The sequence below is a fragment of the Microcaecilia unicolor genome, chromosome 5 (assembly GCF_901765095.1).
Source record: "Microcaecilia unicolor chromosome 5, aMicUni1.1, whole genome shotgun sequence".
Classification (NCBI taxonomy): domain Eukaryota; kingdom Metazoa; phylum Chordata; class Amphibia; order Gymnophiona; family Siphonopidae; genus Microcaecilia; species Microcaecilia unicolor.
Genome location: NC_044035.1, coordinates 78,995,576 through 79,012,115, shown reverse-complemented (window position 1 = coordinate 79,012,115; position 16,540 = coordinate 78,995,576). Strand labels below are relative to the sequence as shown.

Here is a 16,540-nt window from a genome sequence, read left to right as displayed (position 1 = left end):
AAGAAAGAATGGCGCCAACTGTCACAGTTTGTGGAAACAGGGTGAGATTGAGGGGAAAGACTTTGGGGGGGGGGGGGGGGTTCTGTTCCAGTTTTCTGAAGGACTCACAGGCAACTGAAAATTGGATTTTGAACTACTTATAAGAGGGAAGGGAAATGGGAAGTTATTGAGGTTAGGAATTTTATCACTGTTTTAGCTTTGCCTCTATGTTATTGGTGCATTCAAAATTGTGTTACATGAACAGTATATGTTGTATTACTGCAAAAGCTAAAACATTTTAGAAAGAAAAAAATGGCTCTTATAAAACTGTGTAGCCAAATGTGTACAAGTATACATACTAACTATATGGTGTGCGTATACACACAACGCATGTCAACACTTCTAGGGTTGTAGTTTTGTCAGGACAGGAACCAAATAGGGATGTATATGCATATTGTATAACATGCACACGTACACAAATATATTTACACCTCTGGAGCAGGTGTAAATTTTTTGCAGTATTGGTGATAGTTCTAGTTGCCTATTTCATAAAGGCACAAAGGGGCCCTTTTACAGAGCAGCAGTAAGCCCAATGCGGGCTTACCATTCGCTTGCCAGCCCAATGCAGCCACCGGCAGTAGTCCCACCCTGAGCACGCGCCATTTCCAGGGGAAAAAGAAAACCCCCAGAAATTGCTTGCACAGCGGTAACCCGTCGGTAATCGGGCATCACCGCACGCTGCCCGGCTACCCAGTTAGCGCAGGAGCCCTTATTGCCACCTCAACGGGTTCCCCGCTGCATGGCCACTCGGTAACAGTTCTCTTACCACATGGCCATATGTGTCTAGGGGCTTTTTACCCGCTGCGGTAAAAAGGGCTCTGGCGCACAGGAAAAACGGCCCCCACTGCTAGTGCAGAGCCCTTTTTCTCGCAGCTTGGTAAAAGGACCCCATAGGCAGCTATGTTGCCTTTATAATATAATTTTCTAAAAAAGATACTTATCCTTTAATGCATAGTACCACTAATTGTTACAGCAGCAGGCTGAGAACCAGGGAAGCCATGGTTCAAATCCCACTGCCACTCCTTGTGATTCTGGGTACATCACTTAATCCTCTATTACCTCAGCACAAACTTAGATTGTAAGCCCTCTGGAAACAAGAAAATACCTATTGTACCTGAACATAACTTGAATTGGGCTACTATCGAAAAGAGGATGTTCTGAAGACAATTTTCAAAGACCCCTGCAGGTGTAAATTCCCCTCACTCAATGCCACCAAAGCAAGACGCATTGTACTTATAGCCACATTCAAGAGACAGCATTACCAGAAACAGGTTTATTTATGTATTTATTTATTTTTTGCATTTGTATCCCACATTTTCCCACCCTTTGGTAGGTTCAATGTGGCTTACATATTACAACAGAGATGGATTATAGAATATCAGTTAGTTGATGTGAATTACTCAATGCCAATGATCAGTGGCAGCAGCAGATTCCATTTATAAAGCATAAGGGATGAATAGGTAGTATTTGTGGCAGTGAGGTATAAATCCTTTTCCATTTCCAAGGTTATTTAGGGTATTTTTAGTGGTTAAGAAGTTATGAAGTTGCAAAGGGGAGGAACTTCCTGAAAAGGTGTGTTTTTAGATTTTTCCAGAAGTTGTTTAGCTCAGAGGAAGGAAAGTATGCTTATTGCTTTCATTTTATAATCTATGCACACATTTTCCATGAAAAATAACTAAACTAAAAGAAGGTACAAATGTCCAAGTACCTGTTGCAAGTTTTAAAATGTGTTATTTTACATAAACATGATTAACATCATATGTCAACACTTGGTTTTAAAGCAGATTAATAAATAGACATATGTCTGGAGCATATAAATTTCTCTCCATTGCAAAGACGCTTCTTTTCAATGTTGTCCCTTGTTTGGTTAAAAAAAAACCATGGGATTTCAAGTGAGCAAGGCAGTTTCACTTCCTGATTAAGATTATTCTTCATAGCTTGAAATGTCTTTAAGAATTCCTCATGAATTTTGGACTACGGGATGTGCAGTTGTAACATGTGAACTGTTCTTACTATTGTGAATGTGATTTGAACACTGGAGATTCCTTCCACTATTCTTGGGATGAAATTGCCAATCTCAGTTGTTTGGTAAGGAGCATATTAGAAAAAATTATTTTACAATAGAAGAAAAACTTTTTAAAAATCTTAAATTTTGGAAAGATAATGGACCAATGAATGAGAAAGAATATATAGACCCAATATCTTTTCACAGCTCTTACAATATTTCTTGCTGAGGCCATTTGCCTCCTATTTTGGCAAACCAATAATAGCTTCTCTTTGTCACCATATACATATTTTTGCCATAGGCACAAGATAGGAGTTATCATTCTCCAAAGAAATGTTGCCATACTGAAGAAGAAAAGCACCAGGAGTCTTATTTTTCACTGAAATAATACTTATGTTTAGGATAGTGAATATTAAGCTGGATAAAATTGTGGTAAAACTCATTAAAATGTAGTTTCGAAGTACCTCATACAGCAAAGTTCTACTTGTAATATAAAAAAGATTATCTCAGGACATGGCATATCTGAAACGACAGCTCATTTCAGCTAAGGAATGTAAAACCAATTTGCTTGCTCTGAACACCACAGCTCTCATGAGATTGCAGGCATAAAGAGAGGCTTGAAGTGCAGTTAATGAACTTGCTTATAGTATGTCTTATATTCAATGGAATTTTTAGAACACAAATATCCTCACCCCTATTGCTGAAATAAAAAAAAATGCCCTGAATTACTGCATGCTGAGCTTTTGCAGAGTAAATCCATAAAAACATCCAAATCATTAACTGTTTTATTCAAATTATACAGATAATTTCGCTAGAGTACTGCTACCTCATCTGAAGAGGGGGGGGTTGACTGCTGTCACTGAGATGAGAATTACCATAATCCATTTAAAATCCTTTCTACAGCCCCTTACTAATTATATATATCGGGAGCTCAGGACCTTGCCCTTTCAGCATCTGTTCTGATAAACCACTGAAGCCTTTTAATTTGAAGGTCATCTTCAGGTCAGGATTTAAGCTACTCAGTTTTACATATTATTTTAGGACAGGGATTAATTTCATTACTTTTTCTCCAGAAACTAGGAATTGTTTATAACTAACACAAGGAAATGTTAAATGCAAAGTCCAATGTTTGGGTTAATATTGCCGCTAATAGGGGACACAATGAAATACCTCACATAAAAGTTGTAAACCTTTTATCTGATATGTCAAAAAATAAGTTAGAACACTAGTAGCAGAATATTTCATGATCTGAAATAAACACTAGTAAGAAATGCAGAATGCATTATTTAACAACTAAAGACTCTAAATATTAATACATTACTGGGCAAAATATCATGACAGCTGCAGTCACTGAATATGGTTTAGCAGAAAAATACATGCTATAATCCTTCAGAACTTAATTTTCAAATGTACCTTCAATTTTACAAACCAAGGTTTCTTCAACAATGATAAATATGCAAATGTTAAACTGACAGTGATTAACATAACTGGCAAGGGATTTAGGTGCACAGAATGCTATTTAGCTGACTGATTACTTTTCTGACTAATCTATAACAAGTTCTTCAGCAAATAAATGGTTAGCCAATAGCTAAGGTAGAAAAAAAAAGTTCAAACATAAAAAAAAGACAAAAACGATATTTTTCATGCAGTGGTAAGATGCTTGCAAAGGATATTAATAACAACTAGTAAAGATCCATGAACACAATGGAGTTTGTTTAGATAAGAAAAGTGCATTTTTTGTAGAAAAAAAGGTGCCGGTACTCATTATGGGCGGGGTCACCACATTGGCTCCACCCCTATGATAGCCACACCCACATTAGCCACACCCCTTATATCAGCCATGGCGCATATAAACAGACATCATTGAAAATATACTAGTATAGGAGAAAAACAATAACTTGTGATTTTTTTTCATTATAAATCATTTCTGTAAGATGTTACAGCTCCAGTATACCCAGTGCAAAATAAGACAACAGATGTAAATTCTCAAATTGGACATATTCCAAACACTAAAATGAAAATAAAATAATTTTTTTCTACCTTTGTTGTCTGGTGACTGTTTTCTATCCATACTGGTCCAAGTGTCTGATTCTGCTGCTGTCTATCTGTTCTCTAAACTCCATTTCCAGGGCTTCCTTTCCATTTATTTCTTTACTTTCCTCCTTTCTTCTTCCATGTCCAGCATTTCTCCTCTTTCCCCGCCAAACCCTCTATCCATCCATGTCCAGCAATGCTCCTCTATCTCCTGCTCTGCTCTCCTCTCCATCCATTTCCAGCATTTCTCCTTCCTCTCCTGCCATCCCATCCATGTGCATCTCCTTCCTATCTTCCCTCCCCTCCATCCATGTCCAGCATGTCTCCTCTCCCCTCCCCTCCCATGTCCAGTGATTCTCCTCTCTCCCCTGCCCTCTTCTCCTATCCAAGTCCAGCAATTCTCTTCCCTGCCTTCCCCTTCCATCCATGTCCAGCAATTCTCCATTCTCCTCTCTCCCCTGCCCTACTATCCCATCCCCTCCATGTCCAGCGATTCTCTTTTGCCCCCTATCCTCCCCCTCCCTTCAATGTCCAGTGACTTGCCCCAGCCTCCACCTGCCCCTGAGATCATTCAAACCCCAGCCCCATTTGTCCAGCCCCCCTTGCCCATACACACACCACCAGCCCCACTTGCCCACACACACACCACCAGCCCCACTTGCCCACACACACACCCCAGCCCCACTTGCCCACACACACCCCAGCTCCACTTGCCCCCCCACACACACCCCCAGCCCCAATTGGCCACACACACCCCCAGCCCCAATTGGCCACACACCCCCAGCCCCAATTGGCCACACAACCCCCCCAGCCCCACTTGCCCACACACACCCCCCCCCAGCCCTACTTGCCCACACACACACCCAGCACAAATTGGCCACACACACACCCCAGCCCCAATTGGCCACACACACACACCCCAGCCCCAATTGGCCACACAACCTCCCAGCCCCACTTGCCCACACACACACATACCCAGCCCTTTTTGCCCACACACCCCCCCCAGCCCCAATTGGCCACACAACCCCCCCCCCCCAGCCCCACTTGGCCACACAACTCCCCCCCCAGCCCCACTTGTTCACCCTCCCCTGCTCGCTCCCTGCTGTTTGCACCGATCCCTGCCTCCTAAAACTTATTTTTTCGGGAACCGGCAGACTGAAGAAATAAAACAAACAGCTGACAGGCTTGCCTCCTTCGATCGCGTCGGCCGCTTCCTTTCCCTTCATTCTCAGCGCGTCCCGCCCTCGAGGAAAGGAAATGACATCAGAGGAGGGCGGGACGCGCTCAGAATGCAGGGAAAGGAAGCGGCCGACGCGATCGAAGGAGGCAAGCCTGTCAGCTGTTTGTTTTATTTCTTCAGTCTGCCAGTTCGCGAAAAAATACGTTTTACGAGGCAGGGATCGGTGCAAACAGCAGGGAGCGAGCAGGGGAGCCCCAGAAAAAAAGGTGCCGGTACGCCGTACCGTCGCGTACCGGCACAAAAAAAGCACTGGATAAGAGAATGTTCTTTGAATAAACAAGAGTCAGGGGTTTCTTTTTTTTCCAAAAACAGTAAAATATCACTGCTGTTATTTAACAATATGTACAAACAGAGCTGCAAGCAGTGTAAGGTACTCATTCACTCCTATGGAAGTCCTAATGGTTCAAAGCAGTTAAATATTAACTGGCTCAATACAGTCCAGTACAGCCACTCCCTGAGGTCATCTCCTTTCATGAAACCAAATCCTTGCAAACATAAATGATTCTTTTTCTTCTGAAAGGGTTTGGACACAGACAGAGATCATCACAACACAATATAATATAATTTCTTGTATTCCACAAATATTGATAATCAGTTCTATACAAATCATATCTTTAAAAAAAACTGTCATTATTGGGAAATATGAAAACTTCTGATATAGATACAATGGAACATGGTATAACAACTTGCTTAATGTCTAGTTACTATTGTCCTACAAATTTTTGAAATGAATGAGTTTTCAATCGCTTTCAAAAATCATATAATTAGCTTGAGTCTTAATATCCTTTGGTAGCCTTTTCCACCCTAGTTGCCAGATATGTGAATGTTATGTCTAGTATCTTTTTTGTTTTATGCCTTTTGCACTGGGAAAATGCAAGATTAAACTTAAACTAATCTCTTTGACTTACTGCCCCTTAGGGTGGAAAAAGCATCCAATGCTCCTCCATTCCCACTCCACCCCTCAAAGAAGCAAAGTATCCGGAATTCCATCCCTTCTTGCTCTCTCCCCCCCCCACCCCCCCAACGAAGAGCCACCAGCACCTACTGCTGGGGGAGGAGCTGGTATCCAGGGTCTTAAGGGCAGGAGCAATCCCCAGTCACTCCTGCCCTTTCCAGTACTGGGTTCAAAATGGAAACTATGGTCCCTAGGAGTTGTCTCGTGGTACTACTGCTAGGGGGTTAACATGCCAACAAAAAAAGGCGCAACTCTCCCTATCAGATTGGCCCTAGTGATAATACTATAAAACTACCACTAAGGGGGGAAATCACCAAGCCGTGTTAGGGTCTTTGCGTGGGTGTCAGGGCCTTAATGCATGTTAAGGGAATTAACGTATGCTAAATGCTAGTAAGTCCATTTTATACCTATGGGCTTCTTAGCATTTAGTGTGTGTTAAGGCCCTAATGCCCTCGCGAAGGCCATAACACTGCTTGATGAATTACCCCCTAGGTATTATAGCTGCCATCTGAAGCCAGTGCTGAGGATTGCTCTTAACACCCTACACACTAGGCGGGAATTCTATCAGTAGGTACCAAGTGGTTTTCAAGGGGGTGGGCTGTTGGATACTGTGCTGCTTCGGGGGGAGGTGGTGAGAAGGGAAGGCAGTCATGATTTGCTCCCTCCAGGGGGGAAAGGGGTGATATCAATAGGTGGCACTGGCGGCCTTTTTCCATCTTAGGAGGCTGTAATTCCACTTAATACCACTAGTTGTCATTGGCAACTATGCCTCTTCTCCACCTACAACCCATCCCTACCTGAATTAAACAGCAAGCGTGGAACTTTTTTTTACCATGGCTGGTTTTAAAATGTGACAGCTGTTAGCACGGGTCCATGTTAATAGCTATCGCACAATAAAACCTGTGCTAACTGCTTAATGTACCTTAGTAAAAGAATCCCTTAGTTCCTGCTGACTGGTTGCTTTTGTTGTCCTTATACTGATGAGATTTTACTATGTATTTCTGTCACACATGATGAAATTTTATAATCACTTCTTGTTGTTTTGTCAACATGATAATGTACAATTTTATTATTTTCTTTCAGTTTATGAAAAAAGTAATTCAATTATATTTCCTAAAGATGACCCCCCAGTTTAAAAAAAAATTTCAGTTCCTTTCCTTGACTCAGAAAACTTTGGATCTCTGCTTGACAAAATCTTCTTTATTTTGGAATTACAGCAGTAATATCCACTGAAGATTGCAGTCTTGCTCTTAGCATCTAACTTCTTCCAATATTGTTTCAGAACTTGTCTATCCATAATTCTTCCGGTGAATTTTCTTTCAGTAGCTTATTAAAACAGTTACTTACATGTTTATTCATACCTTCAAAGAAATGAAGCAAATTGTTGAAGCAAAACTTCCCTTGGCTGAATCCATGCTCATTTGTCTATGTGTTCCGTAATTTTATTCTTTATAATAGTTTGCAATATTTTCCCCAGCACTGACGTCAAGCTTACCGGTCTGTACGTTTCTGGATCATTCCTGGAACCCTTATAAAAGTCGTAGTTACATCGGCCAACATTCAAACTTCGGACCATTTTTTGAACCAGAGTGAATTGGAGACGGTGAGACGTGAAGAGCTTGGACTGTCTTTAATTATGGAAATACTCCCCTGAAGCAGCTATACTGTAGCGAAACAGGGTGACCCTGTCGGGACTTTATGGAAGTGAGGAGTACATTACACGCGAGGCTCGATTCATAATATAAAGTTGGACATTTCTTCAGCCGAGATACGTACTCTTGCCAAGCTTTGGGAAATGTGTTATTTATGTCTCCTTTACAAGTGTTTGTAGAGTACATGGTTAAGCCAGTGTGAATATTGTTTTGTGGAGTTTTTTTTTAAAGACACATGACTGATACGGTTCCCTCATTATACAAAAGGCATGTCCTTTGACAAAGAGGTGTTTCCGAGGGATCTGATGTCTTTTTTTTCTCCACATTTTTTGTTATTATTTTTTCACTTTGGGGACGCCATTGTTGCTTTCATACACGTTGTATACAAGGTAAGAAGGTGTGTTTCTGTTTGATAATAGATTCTACCTATTCCGTTGGATTACAGTAATTAAAATCACCCATTATTATTCTGTTGCCTATTTTCCTTTAACATGACTGCGTCCGTCTGCTCATCCTGGTCGGGCGGTCAGTAGTACACCCCTATAACCGTCCTTTTCCCCTTAACACTTGGAATCTCGATCCACAATGATTCCAAGAGATCTTTCATTCCCCGCAGAATTTCCAATCCATTTGACCCAAGGCTCTCGTTAACACACAGTGCTACTCCTCCCCCAATCCGGTCCACCCTATCACTACGATATAATTTGTACCCTGGTATGACAGTGTCCCACTGGTTACATAGTAACATAGTAGATGACGGCAGAAAAAGACCTGCACGGTCCATCTAATCTGCCCACGATAAACTCATGTGTATACCTTACCTTGATATGTACCTGTCTTTCTACCAGGTCTCAGAGATGCCTATTATGTCTAATTCTTCATTCAGTGCAATATATTCCAATTCTCCCATCTTATGTCTAAGGCTCCTAGCATTTGCATATAGGCACTTCAAGCTAGGCTTGTTATTCCTTATTACAGTACGTTGTTTACTTGTCAGTACTAATTTGCTATTTTTTGCCTGGTTTTTATTATTTTTATTTATGGACATTGAATCTACTACAGTCTCTTTTTCATACTCACTATCAATAAACTCTGTCTGGGCGATATCCTTGCAAGATACTTTATTCCAAACCATATGCTCCTGTGCGACAGTCGGCCTTCCCCCGTTCCTAGTTTAAAAGCTGCTCTATCTCTTTTTTAAATGTTGATGCCAGCAGCACAAGCCCATCCTTTCTGAATAGGTTTCCTTTTCCCCAGAATGTCGCCCAGTTCCTAACAAATCTAAAACCCTCATCCTTGCACCACTGTCTCATCCACGCATTAAGACTCCGAAGCTTTGCCTGTCTCTTAGGCCCTGCGCGTGGAATGGGAAGTATTTCAGAAAATGCCACCCTAGAGGATCTGGATTTGAGCTTTCTTCCTAAAAGCCTAAATTTGGCTTCCAGAACCTCTCTCCCACATTTTCCTACGTCATTGGTACCCACATGTGCCAAAACAGCCAGCTCCTCCCCAGCACGATCTAAAATCCCGTCTAGGTGACACGTGAGGTCCGCTACCTTCGCACCAGGCAGGCAAGTCACCAGGCGATCCTCCCATCCATCAGCCACCCAGCTATCTATATGCCTAATGATTGAATCACCAACCACAACAGCTGTCGTATGCTTTCCTTCCCGGGAAGTACCTGGAGACATATCCCTGGTGCTGGAGGACAGTCCATTCCCAGGTGTGCAGGTCCTGGCTACAGGAGTACTTACTACTTCACCTTCTGGGATACCTCCATCCTCCAAGGCAACACAGAGACTACCCTTCCCTTGTTTTTGTTCCTGCTTTGGTCGTATATTATTGGACTTTTTGCCTCTTGTATGTGTAGTATATTATTGGTCTCTGCAGGAAGTTTGCCTCTTGTGTGTTTGGTTTGAAAGAAAAAAGGAGGACAAAACAGAAAAAATACATTAAAGAAGCCCTATAAACCTCCAGAAAAACCAACAAAAAAAATCTCTGAATTCCACTCACCAATTGGGAGGTTGTATCTATTCGGGGCGAGTGGAGTTACTTTAAGTCCCTTACCAGGGATGGAGGGCACAACAGAATGTGAAAGCTGACTACACTAAACAAGAATCACTGAATAAGCACAGACAACCAAGATTGCAAGAGAACAGAATAAAGCTCCAAAGCAGCCACAAAGTGAAACAATAGCCATTGTAGGCAAGACTGATCTGTTATATTTAAAAAGCTTGTCAGTTTGCTAATAACTGTGCAAGTTAACATTTATATTTATGTGCTTCCACTTCAAATGCACACACAAAAAAAGATGCAATTAAGTCAAATAACATTATGATTCACTTAAATTTAAATGGAATTTATGACCTTTGATGTGCAAAAGAATGTTTATTAGAGAGCTGTGGCAATATTACATTCATTACTGATGTCTCCTTCTCTGTTTTGTAACTGATCTAGATAGTATTTGTCTAAACTTTGATGATTTAGAGATATTTGTTTGGGATTGTTTTTCAGACTTCTGATTTCATTCTATGGTTTTGGTATGTAGGAAACAAAAATGATTATATTACCTCTGTTTTATGCATATCACATTGGTTGCCAAGTCAGAGCATAGTTAAATTTAAGATTATTTCACTGGATTAAAAAGATGTTGACAGAGAAGAGCCTGTTTATCAGATGAGACAACTCTTATCATGACAACTGGACCTGGTAAGATTGCCCCACTGTCAGCTATTCATCTGATCTCAACAATAGAGATTCGTCTTATACACGACAATGGCTTTTGAACCAGATTCCAACAGAACTGAGAGAAGAGACAAATTCTTTGCCATTCTGGAAAAGGCTGAAAGCACAGTAATGTGGAGATGTCTCTAATTTCAAGATAATTTGGTTATTTTACTGTTAAGTTTTATTACATATTGACTTTATTTAATATAAACTACTCTAACATTGCAAAATATCAAATAAGAATAAATTAAATCAAATAATACATCACTATTTCATAAAACGAAAACAACCTATATCTCCATAAATGCACAATAGTTACAGAATGTATCTGCACACATAGCTTATAGAATAGTAGCAGTTGCATGGGTAAGTTAATTGCTTAATTAGGTCAAATTGGCACTAAAGCAATAATCAGCGATAACTGGATTTAATTTGCACTAACTCACATCATGTAATTGTGTATGTAAATGTACTTAGGCGTCATTGTGCATGGTATGGATCTCCACATGTAATTATTATTTTTCTAAAATAGATATTTACACATGTATCTCATATATGTAAATACCATTATTTACATGTGAATATGTTTCAAAAACAATGGCCCATACCTTTTTTTGAGATGAGTCAATTAGAACTGTAACTAGTACTCATGGTGCAGTTACACTATGGAGAAATACAGAGACATTATGATATTCTTTGTTTTATTCTCTATTCCCTTCTTCATAATTCCTAAAAATGTATTTGCTTTTTGGCCATCGCCACCACACACTGGACAGAGGATTTCCATGTACTGTGCATGATGCCCATATCCTTTTCCTGGGTGGGGATTCCTAATGTATAACCTTGCATCGTGTAGCTATAGTTTGTGTTGCTCTTCCTTATGTATATCAGTTTGTACTTGTCTACATTAAAATTAATCTGTCATTTGGATGCTCAGTCTCCCAGTCTTGAAAGGTCCTCTTGCAATTTCTCAAATTCACTTATGATTTAACAACTTTGAATACATTCCTAATGCATGTTCCTTCTGACTAAACAGAAAAGAGATGCTCTGGATGGGGGGCGGGCACTTTTCAGAAGCACGCTTAGAAATTGCACATGATATAGGGAATGCCTCATCCTAGTCTTCCATGTTTACTTGGGTTCTTTGATCATTTCCTCCATCCACTGTTCCAATTCTTCACTATTAAAGGAGGACAATTCGTTGCCCACAGAACTGCCTTCCCCTTCCCATCTTCAAAAACATTCAGTATGGTCCCCTACTGCACTGTGCCTTCCTCCCCCCCCCCCCACCCCCCCCCCCCCCCCGAAGTAAAACTGCTGAATCATTCCTTTCCTCTGTCAGCCCCTCTACTGTCTGCCCCACCCTCCCTGTTCTGGCTTTCAATGATCCTCTGACCAGGGCAGCAGCCATGTTATTCAGACAATGCCCTTTATGTAGTCAGACTGTCTCAAACACTGAGGACCGTTTTACAAAGCGGCGGTAAGCCCAACGCAGACTTATCACTCGCTAAAAGGGAAGTTCCCACCCCCAGCACACGCCATGTAGTGCCGGTGTATACCAAGTGGTAATTGGGCAGTGCCGCGCACTGCCTGGTTACTGCCGGAGTAGCGTGAGAGCCCTTACCGCCACCTCGATGGGTGGCAGTAAGTGCTCCCACCTGAAATGGGCCTGTGGTAAGTGCTTTTGTATGTCCATTTCTTTAAAAAAAAAAAAAAAGGGGGGAGCCTTGGCATGCAAACACACATGCCGACACCAGCGCAGGCCCCCTTTTGCCGCAACTTCGTAAAAGGACCTGAATTGCCAATAAAGTGCAGTTTGATCCAATGAAAGTCACTAACATATTATTAGTATTTTGAATTTTTTTCTATTGTTTTCAATTAAGATTACACATATACTTTTAGCCACATGATACGAAAACTGGCTTATTTTCCAGTGGTTTAACCACACAAGTGTACCTTTAGTTATAATTTTACTTATAAGTAATTGATACAAACAATGCTGATCATTTGCAACACACTGGAGGAGGGCACAAGATCAATTGCCTTTGTCTGAACTGTAAATTAACTTATAATGGGTTATGATACATTAAGCACATATTTCTGAACTCCCAGAAAAGATCATTATTTCTCCATTCCAACATGGATTCCAATTACTCTTCTTCTTGAAATTGTTTAAATGGCACAATATATAACAATATGGCTCTAATTATATTTTTAATACAATAATATATTCCATGCTGTTTACATAAAAAATATTTTCTTATGACAGTAATTTTACTTTTAACAAATTGCACTATTTCTACATGCATTCAATTTAAATTACAAGCTTATATTCTAAACTCTTCCTACTGAATAATCAAGCCAAAGTGTGGAGGAAAAGACCAGCTTTGTTCATGCCTCTCCTGAAGTCTTTTCCTCCACGCTTCGGCTTGAGTATTCAGTAACAAGAATACTACTAGTACTAGGAAGAATTCAGAATATAAATTTGCTATTTAGATTGTGTTATTTCCGGTAAGCTTGTCAAGAAAAGAATATATTGAATTTTCATACCATTTTTTCATGCAGTATCTGTTCATTTTCAATAACATTGGAAACAATGACTGCAGTAATAAGGAGAACTAGTCTTTTTCACTTTTATTTTGGATTTTGAAATAAAATCCCAAGTAAATATATTTTAACAGAAAATTAAGCCAAGGATTAGGAAAATTGAAAAAGAAAATCATAAATAAAGCACCCCGCATTAAATAAATCCTCTAATTAACACTAATCACTAGTATATTCTATCCTAAGTACCAGAAATACCAGTATTTCTACCCAGAGGTACCAGTAAACAAATATATTGGCAGGTTCCTTCATGTGGTTATAGTAAATTTATTATAATTCTGGAAATTTACATAAGAACATAAGAGTAGCCATACTGGGTCAGACCAATGGTCCATCTAGACCAGTATTCTGTTTTCCAAACAGTGGCCAAGCCAGGTCACAAGTACCTGGCAGAAACCCAAATCGTGGCAACATTCCATACTACAAATCCCAGGGCAAGCAGTTGCTTCCCATGTCAGTCTCAATAGCAGACTATGGACTTTTCCTCCAGGAATTTGTCAAAACCTTTTTTAAACCCAGATAGGGAAACTGCTGTTACCACCTCCTCTGGCAAAGAGTTTCAGAGCTTAACTATTTGTTGATAATCCGTCCGAAAACAATCAATGAAAATCAAAACAGACGAAAACCGAGGCAATTATTTCCATATGAATCAACATAAATCCAATGAGCAGGAGAACGCGTGGGTTGCCCTTTGTTTTCGCAAAATTAGTAGCAAAATCCGAGGCAACCAACGAAATCCGAGACAAAATTTTCAATGAAAAAATCAACGAAAACCGAAACCGACGATAATCGAAGTCAACGAAACCCGAGGTTTCACTGTATTTGTTTTAAAAGTATGTCCATGTAACTTCCTCATGTGTTCTACACCACTCCGGATTTTGTAGACCTCAATCATATCTCCCCTCAGCCGTCTCTTTTCCAAGCTGAAGAGCCCTAGCCTCTTTAGCCTTTCCTCATATAAGAGGAGTTCCATCCCCTTTATCATTTTAGTTGCTCTTCTTTGAACCTTTTCTAATTCCGTTATATCTTTTTTGAGATACAGTGACCAGAACTGAACGCAATACTCAAGTTATTTACGGTTATTTAAATGATGAAAAGCATGGTTAGAATATAATAAATAACAACAAGGTATTATTTCACTCATTTGTTTTAATAATTAAAAATTGTTGAACACTTCACTAATCTGTTGGCTGTCTCTTTCTATTGTCAATTTCAGGCTTCCTAAAAACTGAAGTGCCCATCCTAGACTCCAGAAAACCCAGTATTTCTAATAATAGCCTGGGCGATTACTAGAAACAATATGGTATATATTTTTTAGCATTCCCAGTGAACTGCTTTCATAACTGAGGAAACAGATGGCGAATGCACCAGTGACTGTATATTCCTGAGTCGTATCAGAATATCCTAGTGGTTATGTGTACCAGAGGGTGATGCTAGCTTTTTCTGCTCTCCTTTTTTTTTTCTTAAAGATTACTTACTCATAATCTTACTGAGTCCCTCTGACGGAAACATCTGTACAGCATCAACTGTGGTGAGTCGCGCTTCAACTCGAGTTGAGGAGGCAGGGGGAGAGGGGGGGTCCAAGTATCACCCGGGCTGGATTCTCTGCATCCCTCCAAAGTAATGCTCACTTCTACAAGACTGAGGATTGTGGGCAAGTCAGTTGGCATCAAGTGCTCACAAAGCTGAAAGAAATCTCACCCCAGGCAGGTCAGTAATTCCACCAATACCACCTGCAGCGGGGGTCTGGCCATCGTTACCAGCTCCAGAAGAAGGCTGGGTAAGCAACCCATCAATCCAGGGTTGAGTCACCAAAGGCACAGGAGGCACCAAGCCTAAAGCAGGTGGAGCTTTCACCTTCCCCTTCCATTTATGGGCATTATATTCAGAGAAGAAACAAGGCTAAGGAAATATTTAACGGAACTCAACCACCAAAGTTCAGGTCACCCAGCATGCCGCCATCTTGATTCCTCCCCAAGTTCGAATTTTTATAGCATACCTTTGAATGAGACAAAGCCAGCATGGATTTAGTGAAGGAAAATCTTGCCTCATCAATTACATTTCTTTGAAGGGCTGAACAAACGAGGATAAAGGCGAGCCAGTTGATATTGTGTATCTGGATTTTCAAAAGGCCTTTGACAAAGTACCTCATCAAAGACTCCAGAGGAAATTGGAGAGTCATAGGATAGGAGGTAGTGTCCTATTGTGGATTAAAAACTGGTTAAAGGATAGAAAACAGAGAGTAGGGTTAAATGGTAAGTATTCTCAATGGAGAAGGATAGATAGTGGGGTTCCTCAGGGGTCTGTGCTGGGACCGCTGCTTTTTAATATATTTATATATGATTTAGAGATGGGAGTAACTAGTGAGGTAATTAAATTTGCTGACAACACAAAGTTATTCATAGTTGTTAAATTGTGAGAAGATTGTGAAAAATTACAAGAGGACCTTACGAGACTGGGCATTTAATGGCAGATGACGTTTAATGTGAGCAAGTGCGAAGTGATGCATGTGGGAAAGAGAAACCCGAACTATAGCTACATAATGCAGGGTTCCACGTTAAGAGTCACCGACCAAGAAAGGGATCTAGGTATCGTTGTTGATGATACGTTGAAATGCTCTGCTCAGTGTGCTGCGGCAGCTAAGAAAACAAATAGAATGTTAGGTATTATTAGGAAAGGAATGGAAAACAAAAGTGAGGACGTTATAATGCCTTTGTATCGGTCCATGGTGTGACTGCACCTCGAATATTGTGTTCAATTCTGGTTGCCGCATCTCAAAAAAGATATAGTGGAATTAGAAAAGGTACAGAGAAGGGCGATGAAAATGATAAAAGGGATGGGACGACTTCCCTATGAAGAAAGGCTGAAGCATCTAGGGCTCTTCAGCCTGGAGAAGAGACAGCTGAGGGGAGATATGATAGAGGTCTATAAAATAATGAGTAGAGTGGAACGGGTAGACGTGAATCATTTGTTTACTCTTTCCAAAAATACTAGGACTAGGGGGCATGCGATGAAGCTACAAAGTAGTAAATTTAATACGAATCGTAGAAAATATTTCTTCACTCAATGTGTAATTAAACTCTGGAATTCGTTGCCAGAGAATGTGGTAAAGGCAGTTAGCTTAGCGGGGTTTAAAAAGGGTCTGGACGGCTTCCTAAAGGAAAAGTCCATACACCATTATTAAATTGACTTGGGAAAATCCACTGCTTATTTCTGGGATAAGCATCATAAAATGTATTGAGCTTTTCTGGGATTTTGCCAGGTATTTGTGACCTGGATTGGCC

At 40.5% G+C, this 16,540-nt stretch overlaps 1 protein-coding gene across 9 annotated transcripts in view; it reads right to left on the bottom strand.

Moving 5' to 3' along the window:
- EXOC6 (exocyst complex component 6) overlaps window positions 1–16,540 on the bottom strand; it is a 276,968-nt gene that overhangs the window by 165,916 nt on the left and 94,512 nt on the right. The window lies entirely within an intron of this gene.